The 21,894-nt window shown below is 45.1% G+C and overlaps 1 protein-coding gene across 1 annotated transcript in view; it reads left to right on the forward strand.

Annotated features, from left to right (window-relative positions):
- dipk2ab (divergent protein kinase domain 2Ab) overlaps positions 1-21,894 on the forward strand; it is a 64,521-nt gene that overhangs the window by 25,778 nt on the left and 16,849 nt on the right. The window lies entirely within an intron of this gene.

The following is a 21,894-nucleotide window of genomic DNA, read 5'->3' on the forward strand; positions in this document are numbered from 1 at the left end:
GTGTGTGTGTGTGTGTGTGTGTGTGTGCGCGCGTGCACACATTGCACCAGCCAGAGCCTTGTGGTGTTTTCCCTAATTTGAATGAGCCAGACTGCTCACGTTACTCTAATCCTCAGTCTCTCTCTCTTTCTCTCACTCTCTCTTTCACTCTCTGTCTTTCTGTGTCTGTCTGTCTTGTCTGTGTCCTTTTTTCTCTCTCTCTTCTATTTCTCTCTCTACCTCTTTTTCTCTCTCTGTTTCTGTGTCTGTCTGTTTCTGTCTCTTTCCCTCTTCTCTTTCTCTACCCCTTTCTCGCTCTGTTTGTCTTTTTATCTCTCTCTACCTCACTCTTCTTTCTCTCTCGCCCCCCCACACACACACATGGCAGCTGTGTTTGGTTAGGTAAATGCCTGTGGCGGAACCCCCCCTCCCTCTCCCTTTTTTGTTTTTTTCTTCATCTCCTAGCTTCCTACTGTTACACTCTTATCGCACACACCCCCCACACACACTAACCCAACCCACCCGTACACTCAGCACCCAGGGCCGCTACGCTGGAGAGGCCGGCCCATTCATAACTCCTTTCTAGATGGATTCAGCCAATACGGGTCCCGTAACAATTGGCCCTTTTTCCCTCTGCTCCCGTCCTCCTGAAGGAGCTGTGCGTCTAATATTAGAGTGAGAACATAGCTGTTATCACGGCGACTCGCCTGCAGTCGTATAATTTATTAGTGTATTAAAGTGTCCTGCACCTGGCTGCTGGAGGAGGGAAATGGGGAGGCAGTGTAACCTGCTCCGGGCTGGAGTACAAACCGCTCGACTATTGTTAAGGTTCCCGTGCTGCTTTCTGTCTGGTTAAAGGAACGCCCCCGACATTACTGGGAAACTACACTTATCTGCCATCTAACCCCCCGGAGTCAGTCGAGAAGATTGATATACATTTGTCATCCCAGAGAGTCCGTTTTGGAGTTGTCGGACGGTCCTATTACTTTGGTTTTGACAGCACTAGGGCTAGCTGCTCCCTACCGCTTCCAGTGCTTGTGCTAAGCTAGGCTACCATGCACCTGGACCTCTCTCTGGGGCTACTGGACCCACAGAAGTGAAACTCTATCTTCTCGTCTGACTCCGGGGGAGATGGCAGATAAGTGTATTTCTCAATGTGGCTGAATGTACTGTTACAAAAGAAAAGTGAGTTTCTTGTGTTTTTTTCCCCCCATCCAAATTCTATTTCAGGAAAAAACATTTTGTCCCTTGACCTGCGTTCAGGGGTTTTACACAGAAATTCCATCCAAATGGAAATATGATCGTTTTTATAGTGATTCGACTTCCAGCCTCCCGTCCCTAACTGCTGTCACTCTCATTATCATAATGTTCAAATCAAATGCCTATCTTGAGCCCCGGCCTATCTTCCTCAACCTCTAATCAAAACGGTTACCCACCTGAGGTTTGTCAGAGGGAAGCGGCAGTTGTGATTGGAGGATCAAGGAGAGGGGTAAATTCCTGCTTGCCAATGCAAATCCCAGAAGCAAATACCTTCTTAAACCTATTTTATGGGGAACGTAACGTGCCGTATTAACTCACAGAATAGCCTGAAGTTGCTTAAAGGGATAGTCAGGATATTTGGACATTAAGTTGTATGAAATTATTAGGGCTGTCTTAAATACTTCGAAGCTTCGAAGCTTCGTTCGATGGGCATGGGATCTGAATATGGAAAAAAAATGCGTATGTAAAAAAATATATATAATTTTTTTTTTGCAAAATCAACTCTGCCTCTTTGTTAATTACAACAATCAATGCTGTTTGTTATTTAAGATGAGGTCGGACTCGGCACTGACAGATTTGTGTTCATTGTTCAGTGTTCATTCTTAGTTTGTCTAAGATTTAAAAAGGTTTAAACTTTACAGCACTGCCAAAGTTGAACAAAGTGCTGTACAAGTCCCAGAACATTAAAAAAAATATATATATATATATATTAATACGTTTTTTTTTTTTTCTCTCTCTCGAAGCTTCGAATTAAAAAAGAATCTCTGCTTCGAATTCCAAAATAAAATCGAAAGTCAGCCCTAGAAATGATTGAAATACTTGCCAGTAGTGGTAGTCAACGCTAAGCTATCTCGGAGTATCGCGGTCGAGAGTTCAGGCTGGGGAGCGAACGGTAGAAACGGGCTCACGAAAACCTTTTTATTCTATACCACAACACGCAGGCAAAGTGTTATCGTGCATTTCCGAATCAAAACTAGTCCTCCAGCATTTCCAAACAGCTGATAGGCCGTGTTGCCAGTGAAACCGCACCAGCGCACAGCAATGCGACATATTTTCTTTCCAAGAAACAAAAACGGTGCCAAGTGATTGATGCGGTGTGGATTACAACCTTTTGGTTTCAAGGCCCCGCTTTCGCTCTCGGTCCGCTCGGAACCCGGCCAGTACTCCGACCACGGGACTCTCTAATAGCTAATAGCTTCGCATCCACTACACCAGTGGTCACCAACCTTTTTAAGTCTAAGATCACTTATTTTTTTTTGGTGAAGGCAAGATCTACCTATTGAAGCGTTGAGAGAAAAAGACAGCCAAGATTGTACTTTAAACTAAATTACTTTTATTTGCCTGTATTCTAATTACATGCAATGCTTTGGTCCAACATTAAAACGTCAAAGTAGAACTATTATGTACTTTCTCAGTTAGTGCTAAGTGCAGTCATCTTATGCAGCAATGGCTGCCGCGATTACCGCATTACCGCGGTATCGCTGTTACATCACGGCCACCGCAGAGTAGGCTGAATACCGCGTCACCGCTGTTTTTTATAATAATAATAATAATAAATTACCCTCCTCTCGTTGGGCTTGCGGCTCTGCAGATATACCCTACTCATCTATCGAGGTTCCAAGCGACCCTATTGGGTACCAGAAAAGTCACGTGAAACATTGCAGACCACTGATTGGTCAGAAGAGAGACGCGTCACACGTTGTAGCGTCATGCAGTGTGTTACCACCAATCGGCAAGCGCGTATTAGGTTTTTACTTCCTGAATGTCAGATCATCACAACACGGCTAATAACGTTAGCTTTAACTCTCCGCCGGAGTGGACTACATCGCTCCTAAGGAGTACTAAACGAGACATAATGATTTTACTGTCTGCAACGAATGTTATAATAAAAGCCCTTCGTTCTATACACTTGTCTGATTGAAAACTTTATTAACAGACCGCAGAATGGGACAACTCAGCACGCTCTGAGCAAAGAAAGGAACTGAGATATGAATAGAGTATTGCTTGCCTTGCTATTGTCCGGTAAATACGCTGATGTTATTGAACGTATAACTATATAATGTTAATGCCACAAAACGAATGCCTTTATTATAAAGTAGTAACTTTATAGTAATAATAATAAGAAAGGGTCGGGGGGGTTAGGGGTAACCACCCCTGCCCGCGACACCGAGTGAACGGCGCACGACCAGAGGGGAAAAATTCGAATCAGTGTTTCACTTTCAATAACTAATGCGTGCTTGCCGAATCCCAAACAATATTCATGCTGCAAAGTCATCCTCTAAAAATAGACATTTAGACTAGAGGCAGGCTATATGCTATAAAGAGTAGACTACTACTAAAAAAAAAAATGCATTCAAACTTTTTTTTTAAATTTTTTGTGTGCATGCGGTAATAACCGCGGCGGTAGGAAATATTTTGCAAATTTGTGCGGTAAGGAAATAATCAATACCGCGGCAGCTCTTTTCACATCAAAACAAAAGTAGAACTGTAATGTGGACTTTCTCATATTATTAACATTGACAAACATATTTACAATTAGCATTTTATAAAGTAGAACTGTAATGTGTACTTTCTCAGTCAGTGCTAAGTGCAGTCAGTGCTAAGTGCAGCATCACTTTTCACATCAGAACAAAAGTAGAACTGTAATGTGGACTTTCTCATATTATTAACATTGACAAACATATTTACAATTAGCATTTTATAAAGTAGAACTGTAATGTGTACTTTCTCAGTCAGTGCTAAGTGCAGCATCACTTTTCACATCAAAACAAAAGTAGAACTGTAATGTGTACTTTCTCAGTCAGTGCTAAGTGCAGTCAGTGCTAAGTGCAGTCAGTGCTAAGTGCAGCATCATTTTCACATCAAAACAAAAGTAGAACTGTATGTGTACTTTCTCAGTCAGTGCTAAGTGCAGCATCACTTTTCACATCAAAACAAAGGTAGAACTGTAATGTGGACTCTCAGGCTAAGATAAAAAAAAAAAAAAAAAATCATGGAAAGATCTACAGGGACAGTCTCAAAGATCGACCAGTCGATCAAGATCGACGGGTTGGTGACCACTGCACTACACTAATGGCAACTTGACGTCCCAAAAAAATCCAAGCTATGCCTTTCGACGTCCAAACTAACCTATTCGTCACGGTGACGGCAAGTGGAACGCTCCCCTGGCCCCCTTTTCACAAGGCTATTATAGCGTGTTTGGCATCTGCTATGAAACGCACGACCCCTACGTCTGGGTATAGAGCCCACAACCCTCCTCTGGTCGGGTGGGCCAAGTTCAACTTGGGTTTCCTGCCTTCTACCAGGCCTCTCCGTGCCGTTTTAGACCAAGCAACTCAACTCCCTGTGTCTTTTATACAACCCTCCCTCCCCTGCCTCCCCTTTGCAGTGGAGGGGGATTCATGAAGAGGCTCCTGTGCGCTGCAGCTTAGGTACAGGTCGGCCCTTGGATAGGCTATCAGCACTGTGGCAGAATGTGGAGGCAACCCGACAGCCACACTGCCATCTAATTTCTCTTGCTGCTCCCATTCTCTCTCTCTATCCCTCCTCTGACCCCCTCCCTCTCTCTCTCCCTTTCTCTATACATCTTTCTATCCCTCCTCTCACCCCCCCCCTCTCTCTCCCTTCCTCTATGTATCCCTCCCCTCACCCCCCCTCTCTCCCTTTCTTTATATATCTCTATCTCTCTCCTTCTGTGTCTCTCCCCTATTTCTTACTTTGCCTCCCTCTTTTTCTCTCCATCGCTGTTTCTCTCCCACTCTCTCTCTATCCCTCCTTTCACCTCCCCCCTCTCGCTTTCCCTTTCTCTATAACTCTTTATCCCCCCCTCTCTCTCTCCCTTTCTCTATATCTCACTCTCCCTCTCCACATACTGTTTGGTGGTCTCGCGACCCAGCTAACCCATTTCCGTCAGGGCCTAGCAGGAGATAGTGAATCATGCGGGCAGCCTCTTCCTCCTCTGCAGCACGCTTCATCTTAATCACACTCTCTCCGGCTTCTTCTTTCGTGTCTTGATTTCTCGATTTATAAAAAAAAATTCTTGCTCTTGTGATTTACGTATTTTTGTGTGTGGTGAGAGTTGACTGATACGGACGCACGGCGCTCTCTCTCACTCTTGTTCTCTTGCTACACGGAACCGTTTCTCTCTCTCTTCCCCCCCCCCCTCTCTCTCTCTCTCACTCTTGTTCTCTTGCTACACGGAGCAGTTTCTCTCTCTCTCTCACTCTTGTTCTCTTGCTACACATGGAACCGTCTCTCTCTCTCTCTCTCCTGTGACTGCCCTTTTTGAACCACATGTCTGCTGCTGGAAGAGAACAGGCCTAGCTGCTGCTTTATGCAGACGCTGGGTGTGCGAAACGCACACACACACTTCATACACTCTCACTCGCTACACACACTTCATACACGGTCACACGCACTACACCCACACTCACTACACACTTCACATGCACACTTCAAACTGTCGTATCTCACTTGTTTTTCTTTTGCGTGTGCACAGTCTTTCTCCTTGTCTTTTTCACTCAGTTTTTTCTCTTTTTCTTCCTCCGTCTTTGTGTTTCCCTCCGTCTGTCTGTTTCTCTCTCTCTCTCTCTCTCTCTCGTCTCTGTCCTCTCAGATGGTCTGTTTCTCTCTTGTCTCTGTCCTCTCAGACGGTCTGTTTCTCTCTGTCCTCTCAGGCGGTCTGTTTCTCTCTGTCCTCTCAGGCGGTCTCTCTCTCTTGTCTCTGTCCTCAGGCGGTCTCTCTCTCTGTCCTCTGTCTCTCTCTTGTCTCTGTTCTCTCTCTCTCTCTCTCTCTCTCTCTCTCTCTCTCATCTCTCCTCTCAGGAGGGTTAGTCCCTCAAGGTGTTTTCTCGGCTCGCATGTCTGGAACAGTGAACCCCAACCGCCATGTCCTGTGGGTTACAGGGTGGAATACAGAGAGGGAGACGAGGGGGGGGGGGGGTTACAGCCCACGCACACCAGCCGCACGCATGCACTTGTGGGTTCCGCGTGTGGCCGGGCACACCGAGTCCGACTTCAGAGCGGGCGGAAGCGCACAGAGGAAGGCACATTTACATTACAACAGCTCTATATGCGAAGTCAGTCCCCGTTTGAAGATTTTTTTAAGATTTCCAGTTCCAGTGTTGTCCATTTTGCATGTATAACCCGTTATTATCTCATTAATTAGAATGTTAGAATACATTTTAGAATGATTAAATCAGTGTGACTGTACTCCTGCAAAAGTATAGTATGGTTTATTTGTATTGGGAAAGATACAGACATTAGCTGGTTGAACAACATCTGTGAAATTTCTGTAAACATGTGCGTGGCGCACGCCTCTGAATCCAACCAAAGCGAAGACGATCGCTTCCAGCCCGCGAGTCGCACGGCCGGTGGGCACAGCTACGTCCGTTAACATGGGAGCGAAAGCGTAGCGCTGGTCGTCTGCCTTCGCGCGCGGCTGGTGTGTTTGCGCCTTTAGAAGGAAAAGCGGAGAGAGGGAGGGAGGGAGCGAGTGAAGGGAAGAAGAAAAGGCTGTAGCCTTGCCAGGAAGAGGAGTTGACGCCGGGCTCCCTGTGGTGACCGAGCGACTGGCTTTTAAAACTTTAATGGCCACGAACCCTCCAGACGCGGTGGGTCAGCGGGTGAGCAGCGCGGAAAAGGCCAAGCACATGGCCGCTTTGGCCCGGGGGGTAGCGGACCAGAGACGAGCCCCCCCCCCCCCCCCCCCCTTCGGATGAACTGACTGTGTAATGTTCGTATCGGATTGACTGGTTGAAAGGAGTTGTGTTTGTGTGTCTGGCCGTACTGAACTCCATTGTGATCTGCACACTTTTGAGGGATTCCTGCCCGGGCTTGTTTTTTTGCGGTGGAGCAGAGTTTTTTTTTTTCTTTTTTTTAACGAGAGGGGGGGGGGGGGGGGGGGGAGAAAATGTGTAGAATTCCAGCGCCACACCCTGCCTCTCTGCCCTGCCCGGGGCATTCTTGACAGGGAAGCGTGAGCTGCACACATGAAAGGCGCTGGCGGCTAACCGCTAATTTCCATTGTCTGTAATGAGAAAGGAGTGTGGAGCTGTGGTCATGGGACACGAAGGCAAACGGTTGTTTTTAAAGTTGATCTGTAAACACAGCCGTGTGTGTGTGTGTGTGTGTGACAAAGTACATGGACAACATTTATATGGTAGCTTTTATCCAAAGCGCTTTACAACTCATGCCTCACATTCATCCGTTCACACACCAACGGCGGAGGCAACCATGCAAGGTGCCGACCTGCTCATCGGGAGCAATTAGGGATTAAGTGTCATGCTGAGGGACACTTCGACACTGCTGGGAGAAGCCGGAATCGAACCCGGGAACCTTCCGATTACCGGACGACTGCTCTACCTCCTGAGCCGCTGTTTTTGTGTGCATGTGTCAGAATATCCTCTTTGTGTGTGTGTGTGTGTGTGTGTGTGTGTGTGTGTGTGTGTGATGGTTCACTGTTCCAGCCAAGCCGTATCCTGGGAGCCACTATCTGTTTACTCCGTTCCTGAATAGGGTTGCACGGTATACCGGTATTAGTATAGTACCCCGGTACTAGAGTGTTCAAAATGATACTATACTGCGTTTGGGATTTTTTTTTTTTTTTTTTTTTTTATATATATATATTCATTTATGCATGCGAATGCCTTCCTATTGGAGCACAGCGCTGCTGTCAGTGGTGACGTTGCGCTAGTTTACCGGAAGCAACCTTCTGGAATGAAGAACAACAAACTAGTTGAGACGGGAGCTGGCATGGCTCGTCCGGCGAGTGTTGGCATCGGTGGCATGACTACAGTACTGATGGGAGCTACTGTAGCACATAACGTTAGTTATCATAACCATCGGCAGTCGCAGTGGGGGGGATCTTTGTTGATTGGCGTTGGCTGGCTAGCGCATTTTGCGTGGAGTGGACTCGGCTAGCGTTGGCTTGTATAGCTAGCGAGCTATGGTTCTGGTTGGGGCTGGCTGGCTGACGTTGGTCGGTGGAGATCCTCGCTGCGATTGTCGATGGTTGTGGTGGCTGGCGTTGCGTGCTGCGGTGCCTCCTATCGGTGCTGTGGTCGTGTCGTTGGTGCCAACATTCGTTGGATGGGCTATGCTAGCTCTCGTGACTACAGTTCCTTCCTTATACGAGCATTAGAAAATGTCCACAATGCTTTTTGCAAGAATAGAAAATAAATTGAAAAGCCTAATAATAAGCTATACACAGCCTAAACTGCCGTGCTGAAAGCTAGTAAACACAGCATCCCCTGTTTGTTGCCTACCCACAACAGAAATTAATTGATGCACACGTGCATCTCATCTCTATGGCTTAGTCACAAACGTGATTTATACAGAGACATTTGACAATTGCCCATTAATGGTTCATACATACTGTATAAAGACAACGTAAATCTATTTTATTTTTGTTAAACAGCCTACAATATGACATAACCTAGTTCTAGAATTATGATAAGGCTATAATCAGTCTCACTCATCAAAATGTTTTCTAGGTAACTTATGGTATCTCAAACTAATTAGGCCCTCTGCTATGACAAATGTATAATAATACAACCATACTTTTTCTACCCCTTGAATTTTTTTTAACTACAGAAGTCTGCTGCATTTGGCTCACAGTGACTCCCCCCACTCAGAAGCAACCTAACCTCCCAGCTTTTTTTGAGCAGCATATTAAGTACACAAAAGATGATAAAAGGATCAACAGGGCAGTCGCAGAGTTCATCTGTATGGACCAAGTTCCAATATATATACAGTTGAGAAAGCTGGGATCAGAAACCTTGTACAGCAACAGTTTTGAGTGCAAAAAAATCTCCAGCATTTTGAATGCCATTGCTTTTAATTTATTATTATTATTTATTTATTATTGTTCATTGTTGTGTTTTAAAATAAAGAACAATAATGACATCTGAGAGTTTTTCCCTGATTTTGAGAAAGTATCAAAGTATCGAAATTAATATTGGTATAGTATCGAAACTAAAATGTTGGTATCGTGACAACCCTATTCCTGAATGGATGTTGTTATCGACCATGGTCACGTTGCCCCCCCCCCCCCCCCCCCCCCCCAGTATCCCAGCAGAAGGGCATGTCGTCAGCAGATGTCGGGGTGCAGGTGTGTGTCCTCTCGCTCTGTTCACTTCGTCATCTCCGCTGGAGCCCCCCCCCCTGTTCTGTCTGAGGTCCTGTTCAGCCCAGCCCCTCGCCCACAGCAGTGGTGATTGGTGATCAATGGCTGGTACACATAGAGCACAGCACTTCTGATTGGTGATCAATTGGGAGGTGTAGTCTGACGTCCCTTTGGACCACCCGCGAGGTCCACCTGTTTAGCGATTTATCATTGGGTCGCCTATTGTAACAGTTCTGCCTCATGAGCATTGGCAAGCTTTCCATTTGTGCACAAAACGAGTTCCCTTCTATCACTAACATTATTGTTTTACGCATTTTTGGATGAAATACAATTTTACGTAATTATTTTAGGATTAATTGCGAATATTTTCATGTTGAGTTATAGATTGTGGATGAATACACACAGAAAGGTACACCATGCAAATGTTCATGCTTTATTTGTTTTACACAAGACTATTTAGAAATGGGCAATGGGGAATTATACAATGGAATGCACATTTCTTGATTCTGATTGGCTGAAACAGTCAAGTTAGACGTTGTTATTTCGTATAACACACTCCACGTGACCCCAGATCCCTCCCACAACCGAATTACTTTTTTTTTTCTATCTGAATGAATCCGCCATAGATGGACAAATGGAAGTATGAATAGCCTTTGAACGAATCCTCCAAAAAAGATAGTGAACTGGAATGTTAGTTTGTTACACATATTTTGGATTATGTAATTGGTTTGTCATGACTCATTGTGAAACCAAATAAAAATTGCGGCCAAATTATTATAATTTTTTTAAATGGCTTTTTTTTTAGTTTTTATTGTCAGACCATTGGATTTGATTGATTGAAAATTTTATTAACAGATTGCAGAATGGGTACAGTACGGGGGGTTGGGTACTAGGCGGGTGGGGGAGGGGGGGGTAAAGGTACATTGGATTATCGACAACCTTACTTGGTCCCAAGAAGAGGGTCATCATGTGTATTATTGGGTTAGGACATTTACTGTACATTGGAGGGGGTTGGGTTAGGACATTTACAGGGGCCAGTTTCGAATTGCAGTCTCCCGTAGGTGCTCTTTGAGAGTGGTTTTGAAAGTGGGTAGTGATTCACATTCCTTTACAGCTGTGGGTAGGGCGTTCCACATTGATGTGGCATAATTGCTAAACGTGTTTAGTCCCTTGTTTGAGCCGAATCTGGGTTTAACATGGTTTGTGAAGCTCCCTCTGGTGTCTACTAGTGGATCTACTATTGGATCTACTTTCTCTGTGGATGGTTTTGTGAATAAATCTCCATTATGCTTCAATTACTGTTTATTATTGTACAGCAATAAGGTTGGGTGAATTGGTCCATTGTAGAAAAGCATTACATCACTTGAAGTCGTGTGTTATACGACGGGCGTCGGGCCTAACAACCACCCCTAGGCGTGATCTAATCAGTATAACACACTCCTGCTTAAATACATTGCGATTTCAAGCGAGGTGGACCAGCTGGAAACAACAATGACGTACTGTAACCACTACACCTCCCTACGGCTGGTACATGTAGAGCACAGCACTTCTGATTGGTGAGCATGACTGGGATGTAGGGGTGGGACGATATATCGATCCAGATCGATATATCGATCTATTATCAATAATCAAATAGGATCGATGCCACGTAAAAAGATCGATTCATATTGCGATACTCTTATTTTGAAAATCCGGCGACGGCGACGTCATCGCCCCGCGCCCAGTGTTGTGAAACTCCGTTTAACATCAACAGCACACAGAGCGTCACTAGAGCAAGACTATTGTGCCTATTCTGTGACCCAAAACATGTCCCTGCTGTTTTATTCCGCAACGGGTCCAATGCATCTAACCTGCTTTGCAATCTTCGCCACTCCATTATGCCCATGTCGCGTTAAAGATAGAAGATAACGTTACGTTAGCGCCGTAAGCTAACAAGCTAACCCAGAGCCGAGCAAGACTATTGTGCCTATTCTGTGACCCAAAACATGTCCCTGCTGTTTTATTCCGCAACGGGTCCAATGCATCTAACCTGCTTTGCAATCCTCGCCACTCCATTATGCCCATGTCGCGTTAAAGATGGAAGATAACGTTACGTTAGCGCCGTAAGCTAACAAGCTAACCCGGAGCCATAGGCAGAGAGAAGTGGGGACTGGGAAGGAGGGTGTATTCTCGGGATAGCCCCACTAACAGGATCTGGCCGGCTTTTCCAGCCAAAATACAGCTCTGTGACAGTGAATAGGATATTAATATCGAGAAAAAAAAGAAAAACAAACCAAAAACAGTGAACAGGAGGTCTATTTGTATTAAAAACAATAGATTGTTTTTCATTTAAATGTCTGAAAGAGCTCAAAAATAAAAATGTCAAATGATATTTCCATTGCCTTTTTTTGTTGATTTAAATGTTACTGATTGTGTTAAATGGGCATATAATATCGTCTCATATCGATCGCAGGCACCTTGAATCAGACTCACTGTATAACGTATCCCAAATTGCAGGCTTTGCAATTTGCTAATCGCACAATTTTAAATCGATTAATCGTTCAGCCCTATACCTGGCTCTACATATGCTATCCATCTCCGTAAACGGGGGAGAAAGGGTTTTCTATACCCATTACCCGGTGACAAGAGCACAGGGATTCTTGCGACTCGCAAAGCTGTTAAAGTTGCTGGATTGTGTCACCAGTAATTTTTCCTTTGCATCTTCAGCGTTTCTGAATGCCATAACCTCCATTGTAAGGAGATGGGTTGAATTCACTACACACACACACTCGCACACCTTTCTAAAGTCTGTTCAGAGATAAAGTGCAGTGGATGTAATATGAGGTGCTCGACTTTCCAATTTATTCCACTTCCTCAATGCCTCATTGCAGACGTTAATGACTTCTGCAGAGTAACCGTTTAAAAAGAGCGTCCTGGAAGGTGATTGGTGGGACAGGTGGGGTATTTATCAACCTCTGCCATGGCTATTTGAATCCAGAGCTTAGCCACCCGCTTCCTGTACCAACCTACCCTCCTGGTTCTTTTCCGCTGTGCTGCTCGCCATTCGGCTTTGTAGGAGATAACGTGTGAAATATCGCCTTAGTCGGAAAGGGTGCGCCCCAAGGGACTCAGACGCCAGGTAATTGTGAAACTTTTCTCCGGCGCTGCGAGGGAGCGACATGTCGGGGTAAGAGTCGTAGACGAGTGGCCAAACGGACATGAAGGCGTTCTCCCGACCGCCCCTGAGTAGCCGTAGGGCATCCATCCACCCCCATCGCTCCATCTGCTGTCTCTCTGCTGCTGCAGCTTGGCGAGAGAGAGTTAGCAGGCAGGACCTCTCTTTATTCCTCCAGAAGTGCCCCTCTTTCTCTTTCCCTCCTATTTTGCGTTTTCTGTAGCTCTCTCTCTTCCCCACCATCACCCCTTCCTGTCTAACCCTGGGAGGTTTGGCTGTAGCGTTCGCGGGGTAACTTCTGTCAACTGCAGCGAGGGCTGTTTGTATTTGCAGCATTATAGAGAGATCTGTGGGTCTGAATCCGGGACAGGGAGAGGAATGGGCCTAATAGGGACGTGCTGCGGACTGATCCTACTTTGACTTAATCTCTCCGTACAAACTCCGAAATTAGGAGGCCATTTTAGATATTTAGCCTGTTAAGTCTCTAATCTGAAAATCTTTAATATGCAAAGAAAATCCCCTGTTCGCTGACCACAACTCGGTAGTCTGAGATTGTTTTTTTTTGTCTTTTTTGCTGCAGTCAGCCGCTCTGTTATCCTTCATTACGTTTGTATTCTTCTGAGGTATGTTTTTCTTTTTAGTTTTTCTCCGTCTTGTGTATATGCTCGGCTCCCTCTCCCTCGTCGGGTCCGATCCATCAGAAAGTCCAGACGAGGACCATTAAAGGCCTTGAGTTTTGGGGGACATTGTGATGAGCCCTGCTGAGGCTCAGCAAGACACAGACAGCCAGCCAGATTGACGGACCTGCTGGAAGTGCACAGCGCCTCCCCCAGACAGACTCTTGTCTGGTCCTCGCAATTGATTGGGACACCTCAGGGAGGTAGGCCTGACCGGACTGCCCTCCTCCGCTCCACTCATCAGTGTCTGCACGGTTTCTCCTCCTTCTGAAACCCATGAAGATGGCAAATTAAAGCCTGAGGTGGCGCAGCGGTCTAAGCGCTCGTCACCAACGCGTGAGACACCGGTATCGGCTTGGGCCGGCCGTCACACTGGCTCAATTGGCAGAGTCAGCGGGAGGGTAGTCGATGGGTGGTAATCTGGTCATTGTAAACAGCGACTCCTACAGGTCGGTTAGGGCACCTACACACCAAGGACGGGAGATGTCGAGGGTAGTGTGAGCCTCCGACACGTTACACCTTGCCATTGAGAGTCCGCGCTGGCAGGTGAAAAGAAGTGGCTGGCTGACTCTGCATGTATCGGAGGGGACATGCAATAGATTCTTCACCCCTCGCTACGACCGACCAGTGGGGGGCACATGCGAGCAACGATCAAGACAGGGGAGGGGGGAATTGGCACGACTAAATTGGGATGGAAGAAAAACAGAAAAAGGAGAAAGTGGATAAAAAAAAATAAAAAAGGAGGAGTGGAAAGAGGGGAGAATGTAGGCTTTGAGTTTGAATGGTTTCTCATGGGCATGTCTCCAGTAAAGAGCAATCTGAGGAAGCTCTGTATCACTAGGTTGTGTCTATGAGTAGGTACCTGTGAATCGATACCGGTACCCAACGGTACCTTTTTTCTATACTTTAGTCTCTAAAAATGTAATCTACCTACCTCGGTTGTAAAAAATGAGTCCAAACTTCAAATGATTTATTATCATTATTATTTATTTAGAACAATTTGTTGACCAGGTGTTTCCTCAAGTTACTTGTGTTACCCTGCCCAGCTTTGCATTTTGCGCTACAAATATTGCAGCGAGCATCGTCTGCATCTAGCTTGCGGCACGGTGGTGTAGTGGTTAACACTGTCGCCTCACAGCAAGAAGGTCCAGGGTTCGATTCCCGCTTGGGGACCAGGTTTCCATGATGCCAGTTACCCAGGTGGGGTATCTCCCAGGCCTTTCTGTGTGGAGTTTGCATGTTCTCCCCGTGCTCGCAAGGGTTTCCCCCCGATAAGATAAACCCAATGGAAAAACATGCACAACAACAAGATCGCTAACGCTGTGGCGTCCTTGACGAAGACGGACAGGAGCACTTGGATTGGTCCCCTGGCGCGGCTCACGTTGACGCCTGTCTGCTCCCGGCTGCCCTTGGGGGGGAAGGACGACGGGATGGGTTAATCGCAGATACGAATTGCATGCATGCATCGCATGTGTGCCAATTGATGACCTCGGAGCAGGTCCTAAATTATAAATTATTATTATTAGCTTTGTAAAGTGTAACCAACCACACTTGCGACCGTTTTCAGCTTGCCATTGCCCCGACTGCTTTGTTATTGTTGAATCAAGTCAAATTCTAGGTAAGCGTGTATTGTAGGGCTGAGCCCAAACGTTCGGACCTTCGTTCGTTACGTTGGCGTTCGAATTCTAAATCAACATTATAATTTTTTTATTTTATTTATTATAAGATATTTGCACGAGAGGGCGCTAGAGCGCCACAGCTTTTATTTTTTATTTTTTATTTTTTTTTACATAAGCATACAGTTACATTAATAATATGACAACCACCACAGCACAGACGGGACAAACGGGACTCGCAGGACAAGACAGTGTTGTATGGTGGGGGGTGAGCGAGCTGTATTCGCTCTTGATATGTCGGGTCTGTTTTGATTGTGTCATGGCAGTCTTTAACACTTTGGTCGCCAGGCTTATATTCTTAATATACCATCCTCCGCCAGCTCTATTTGTCTATGGAGAAGTTCCCCTTCTTTGCAGGGCTATAACTTTTTTAATTGTATTGCTAAATTGACATTACTATGGCCCATTCAACATCAAGTATCTATTGTTCAGGGTGTAGCAACGTTATACTTTTTAATTCACATATTCATACTAAAATACGGTCTAAAGTATAAGTATGTTTTTATTGTTTTCTGCAGCTTTCTCCAGAACGTGATTTATAGCCCCAAATGCATTATATTGATGATCAAATACAGTTTGATAGGAATCTGCGCAAGATAAAAAATTTCAAATGGACGTGCTTCTAGAAGTTACTACTGATCATCTGATGTTGACCGGATGGGGGGGGGGGGGGGGGTCGTTTATAATTCCGTGGCCAAAGTTAGATGATTCATCTAGTGTGGGTGATATGATCATTAGAGCAGTTAGTATCGAACGCGGTAAAAAATAACGCTGAATCTTAGCGTAGCTTCCTCATAGCGTTGGGCGATGAGCGTGGAACAGAAATATTCCTATTATGGGATGTAGAAATATGCGATCCATTTCCAGGTTGTATAATATTATATACGTCCAAATCATGTTGTTTATCGAGTTATTGGTAACTGATTGCTATCCGTTGTGTCTAGCTCGAGTCCTGGGACTATTATAGAGTGATCGGACCGAATTGGAATGAGCACCAGCTTCCATTTCCTGTTTCCGCTCTGGGCGATCCGCCGATCGGCCACCAGATGGCGCTCTTGAACCGTTGGAGAGTTGAGAGGGGATCAACAGTAGATCTCAAGTCTCCGGGGGAGAAATATGATTTCGATCACAGATTTTTGAAATATTGATATCAAAGATGTGGTACGGCGTCTTTGGCAGAATGAGCATGGCGGGGAATGACGTGGTACAGCGTTTTTGGCGACCATAGTGTTAACCGTCTGACAGCTCATATGTTGTCCATTTCGACCAGCCAGTCGTATAGAATATATTTTTTTTAATACATTTTATTTTATTATTATTTTTTTTTTTTTTTTAAATCTAGTCATTCGTATTTGGATTCGCTGGTAAATTACTGACGAGGCATAACTTGGTCAAAAAGGAGAACTCTGATAGAAAATGCCTCTTTGCCTCTGAGACCGACTGCTACGAGCTCTTAGTTACCACGGCAACCACCTTTTGGCAGAGATCGTTATTCTTTTTAAACATCATTAAAACTCACATTTCACCTCAAGATGCAGTAAATTATTAAGTGTTAGCATAAATAAAAACATATAATTATGATCAGGCTGAATGTGTTCTTTAATTTTGTAGCACATGGTTTTGTGTGCCATCTGTAGTGTTACACATTTCCCCGTTCAAAGCTACCAGTGTCTCATTATCTGTCTCAGGTGTAGCCCTGCTCACTGTAGCCTGCCCCTCACAATTTCTTATCAAGAGGACTTGTATAACAGTAAATCAACAACAGAATAAACAATGAATATGTATGTGTAAGAATCTGTCATGAGTGCAGTGTATGGATGAGTGAATGGTGAAGTGTAGTGTAAGTAGGATAAAGCTAAATCAACGGGTGGTGGAAAACCTGGTGCCTGGTGAGAGGAGATGGAGAAGAGCACAGAATGTTAGTTTGAGCCATGTTTATACTCGGGCAGCTCCCAATGCCCAGGTGAGTTGAGTTGGGCTGACGAGCCACCCACTCTGCCATGCCTCCCTAGAGAGGCAGCAGACTAACCACCCACTCTGCCATGCACCCTAGAGAGGCAGCAGACTAACCACCCACTCTGCCATGCCTCCCTAGAGAGGCAGCAGACTAACCACCCACTCTGCCATGCCTCCCTAGAGAGGCAGCAGACTAACCACCCACTCTGCCATGCACCCTAGAGAGTAGTGTTGTCACGATACTGGAATTTCGAACTTCGATACGATACCTTGAAAAGTATCGATATTCGATACCATTTTCAATACCATGGGGAAAAAGGTTCAATCTTAAAATGTAAAAAAATATATATATATTCTTTTAAATACATGTTTAGCTTTTGTTGCTGGTTGATTCTCCTCAGCTTCTCTCTGGTACTATACGAGAAGATAAATATAACACTTTTAAAACATAACACATTTAAAAAAAACTGTTCATCTCACTTCAATCATTTTTATTGCAGAACATTGTATTTTCTCAAGCAGACAGATGTAAACACTGTAATATGTGTTGCATGTACCTGACAAACTGAACTGTTTGTATTAGTCATATTCCGACTTAACTGAATGCGTGTGTGTGGGGACTACTGTACTATTACAGGTATTGAAATGAACAATGCAACTTCCTTATACAAAAAAATAATAATTAAATATCGATATTTCGGAAAATGAGTATTGAAACCGTTTTAAATATTCAGAATCGATATGTATCGATTTTTCGATATTTTTGACAACCCTACTAGAGAGAGGCAGCAGACTAACCACCCACTCTGCCATGCTCCCAAGGGAACAACAGCCTAATTTCTTATGTGATTTAACGTCACCTGTGTAGCGAGTTGCCATCTATTCTCTAGTCCATCAAAGCGAAGCAGGCTATTCTTGGTCCTCGCTCCACAATGGTGGAACGAACTTCCCACCACAGTCAGGACAGCTGAAACCCGCACGATATTCCTACCTAGTAGTACCTACTATGCTAATATGTCTATACTACTATGCACTCAAGACTGTAGCACTCAAGTTTGACACTGTTGGATGAACAATCTTACTCGCCCTTAGCTGCCAGAGTTGTACCCTTCCTGCTGTTGTACAGAACTTGTAAGTTGCTTTGGATAAAAGCATCAGCAAAAGGACTAAATGTAGGTATGGTGGACTAGAGACCAGCCTACGCCAGATAACGTCTCCGAAACGGCACAGAGCCTGAAGAAGACTTGCATGCCATTGACCAAGGATACAGTTAAAGCAGCCGGGTTTCTCACCTTTTTGATTCTGCTCAAGGGGAAATCGCATTTTAAGTGAGTTTAAAAGCGCTGCTTAAACATAGAATTTCCGCAGGTAGCGTCCGAGAGAGAAAAGTCTCTCTCGCGTGGCAGACATCCAGCGGCCATCTTCAGGACACAACAGCCACGGGGCAATTGTTGGGGGTGGGGGGGGTAGAACAGTTTTTTAATAATTTATGTATCATTAAAGTTTGAAGGGAGTGAGCAAGGCCATGCATATTTAAAGAGCGTCCTCTACAGAAATTGAAAGGCTGCAGCGTGTTGGATTACAGCCGTGGTGAGGTGAGTGGTGAGAGGCGAGAGGCGGCGGGCAGTTGTTCACACCAAACCTGCGGAGACATGGTGTGCCTCTTGTTTTAGTTTTTTCTTCTCCTGGCTCATCTCAGAGGCTACTGGGTTTCAGCAGGGAGGGTCAGCAAGGCCTAGCGAGGAACATGATCTCTCTCCCCCTCTTTCTTTCTCTCTCCTTCTCGTCTCTCTCTGTTAGGTCGGGATTGTGTGCTATCATTAAGTCAATAGATGGCAGGGTGGCTTAGCGTTCGACTGTAGCTCATAGCCTGCAGCGCAATCCAGGTGGACTCTTTAAGATGTGTGCTTTTCATTCCGTTTATTTTCCGTTGATTTGTCCTCCGCTCCATCTATAATTGCCCAGTTTACGAGACATGCAAGGAAAGGGGAGGGAGGGAGAGAGAAGGACGGGAACGGAGGCTGCAGGAGAGAGATGGAACGAGGGAGGAGAGGAGGGAGAGACTGAAACGGGCTGCAGGAGAGAGATGGAATGGGGAGGAGAGGATGGATGGAGAGAGAGACCGGATCAGAGGTTGCAGGAGAGGTGGAACGGGGAGAGGAGGGAGGGATAGAGATAGAGAGAGAGAGAGAGAGAGACAGGAACAGGTTGCAGGAAAGAGGTGGAATGGGAGAGGAGGGAGGGAGAGTCTGTATCAGAGGCTGTAGGAGAGAGATAGAACGGGGGAGGGAGGCAGAGGCCGTATCAGAGGTTGCAGGAGAGAGATGGAACACGGTAATGAGACGTACACAGCCCTGCCCCTCAGGGGTCTGACCAGTTCACTGGCGAGCCTCCTCACGTTCACCTCCAGATAAAATATTGTGATGTGATATTTTGACCTCGGCGTTGTGCATGCGAGTGCTCACGTTCCCCGCCTTGTCCTAACCTGCAGACACGCAGGTCGAAACACTGGCCCACATGACCTGAGGGAAGATACAGAAGAAAAGCACTAGAGCGAGAGAGCATCACACGAGAGCAGCAGTGAGACCACTTATATCTAGCTGTGTTGATTTGCATTTCAGTCTCATAGTTCTGTTTTGGTGTTGTTGTTTTATTCACTTGTATTTCACAGCCGTTCACCGCTGGCCGCCCCAGACCGTGGCAACGAGTCGGCGAGGCCTCTGCCAAGGCCTAATAGTCTCCCTAGAGCAAAGGTCACAGGGTCACTTAAAATGAACACGTTTGTGCCTCTAGGGCTCATGAATATTCATGGAAAACGTTGTGACTGTACGGCCGATGGGCATCGGGAGAGATGCTAGTTTGAAAATGCTCGTTTGAGTTTGTCCCAATTTGGGGGGGGGGGGGGGGGGGGTCACGGGGTCATCGCAAATCAATAGATCTCTTGCTTTTTGGGGGGGGGGGGGGGTCACGGAGACGCACAGCTTCATTTATGGCAATTTCCGAGACATCTCGTTCCGTCAGACGGACTTCCAAACGGACGGGACCGATTACATAACCACCTCCTCGGCGGAGGTAATAACATCAGGCCGCGGTGAGAACGGCCCCGCTACAGCATCACAACACATTAGGCCTCTCTGGTAAACTGCTGCTGCTACAAATCACCTCCTCCTCAGTTCCCTCAGACCATCGCTGTGGGCCCTTGGCTCCTCTCTTTTTATTAGATACCATCCGTAACTAGGGATGCCCCCCGGACCCCGGTTTTAAACGGGAACCGGTACTATATTAGAAAATACCGGAGTATTTATAAGCTCCGACGTCCTCTGTACTGCTATCGATACTCTAGAGAAATTATTATTATTATTATTATTATTATTATTATTATTATTATTATTATTATTTAAAAGTTGCAAACGATCTATCCTCTCTCTGTCTCTGCACGAGAAGCGAGCCACAGCGAGTCATTATTATACACACTCCTCGCGAGTCGCTCGCTAGTAGTGCTACATACGGGTACTCCTTAATGAAAGTTCTCCGTGCTGAAGCGCGCTGCACACAGACACAGACAGCTCTGAGTCTGCATGCACCGTGACTCGTGATGGCGGATAGAGCGAAGCGTTCTAAAGAAAGTATGGATATACAACGCACGTTGCCACAAGTGCAACAAAACATTTGCCAGTAAGGGTGGCAATACGAGCAATTTATCAAAACATCTGTTGGCAAAACATGATATTAGTGTGCAGAAATGCGCGTATTCGACTGCCTTGCGCGCAGTGTTCCATCTGCATCCACGTCCACTGCCGCCGGTAAGTTGCCTAGGCTAATAATGAATTATTATTACAAATAGGCTAATAAACAAAATAATTGTTTAGCTACAAATACTATCTAAACTTTTTATAGATCGTCAAGCTGAGGCGTCAGCCACCAATGTGTCCCAGGCCAGTGAGCCCAGGGCCACCACACATCTTCCCTCTACCTCCCTCCACCACCCAAAGTCCTTTCACCCTAGCAGCTAGAGGAAGGATGACAGAGGATAGGGTGAACGAGTGTCACAGTTCTGTTAGCCTTTTGCATTTGTTGTTTATTATAAAAAGTCTATAATTCAGAGTCAGACACATTTAAAACATTGTTGCTGCTGTTGCTGAAGAAATTATATTTATTTATAATACTTATTTATAAAGTTGTATTTATAAATAATAAAGCAATGTTGATTCTGTTCTTAATTAATTGTCTTTTTTTCTTGCAAAAAAAGAACCAAAAAGAACCGATAAGAGTATCGATAAAGTACCGAACCGTTAAGCAGTATCGATAAGAGTAGTAGTATCGATAAAATCCTAACGATACCCATCCCTATCCGTAACCCCCCCCCCCTCCCCCTCTTGCTGCTTTTCACACCATGCGTTGCCCTACCGATATGCCCTACTTTGATTACTTGTATTATTGCACAATGTCGTTCTATTGAATTCTTATTATATTTATATTATTATTATTGTATTATGCACAATCGCTGCGGGCAAGACCCCCCCGCATTTCATTGTATACTTGTATGCCGTGACAATTAAAACTCTTGACTTGCGTTGGCAGTGTTTCAAGTGACACTATGCTGTGTATAGAGAATCCTGGAGCCCAGATTCCCAAAGTCTGACTTTTGTTTTTAAGTTAAACAAAGTTGTTTCTGATGATTTAAGAAGGTTCTCTTTCGGTCCGTGCGGTAGCCTCCTCTCCTTTTTTCTTTTTAAAGGCTCAGTCCAGTATCCAAACAAAGGCAAACCTGGTAGCTGCACCATCGTTAAAAAAAATTTAAATATAAAAATTACCTTTTTATTGTATGTGTTTTGAGGCTGTAAAGGTTTGTTCATTGTTGATTGACATTCATAATATCTGTAAACACTGGAATAAAATACTCATATCCTGATTGATTCTGGATGAAAAACCTTCCAAAAAGCATCTACAAATCCAACAACAAAAGTGAAAAGAGAAATTTATTCAGTCAAAAAGAAAACAATTCCAGAATTGTTTTTGTTAAACCCAACTCGCTGCAGTACACATGTCTCCTCTCCTCTCCCTTCC

This window comes from Notolepis coatsorum (genome assembly GCF_963971535.1).
Source record: "Notolepis coatsorum genome assembly, chromosome: 12".
In the NCBI taxonomy this organism is placed as follows: domain Eukaryota; kingdom Metazoa; phylum Chordata; class Actinopteri; order Aulopiformes; family Paralepididae; genus Notolepis; species Notolepis coatsorum.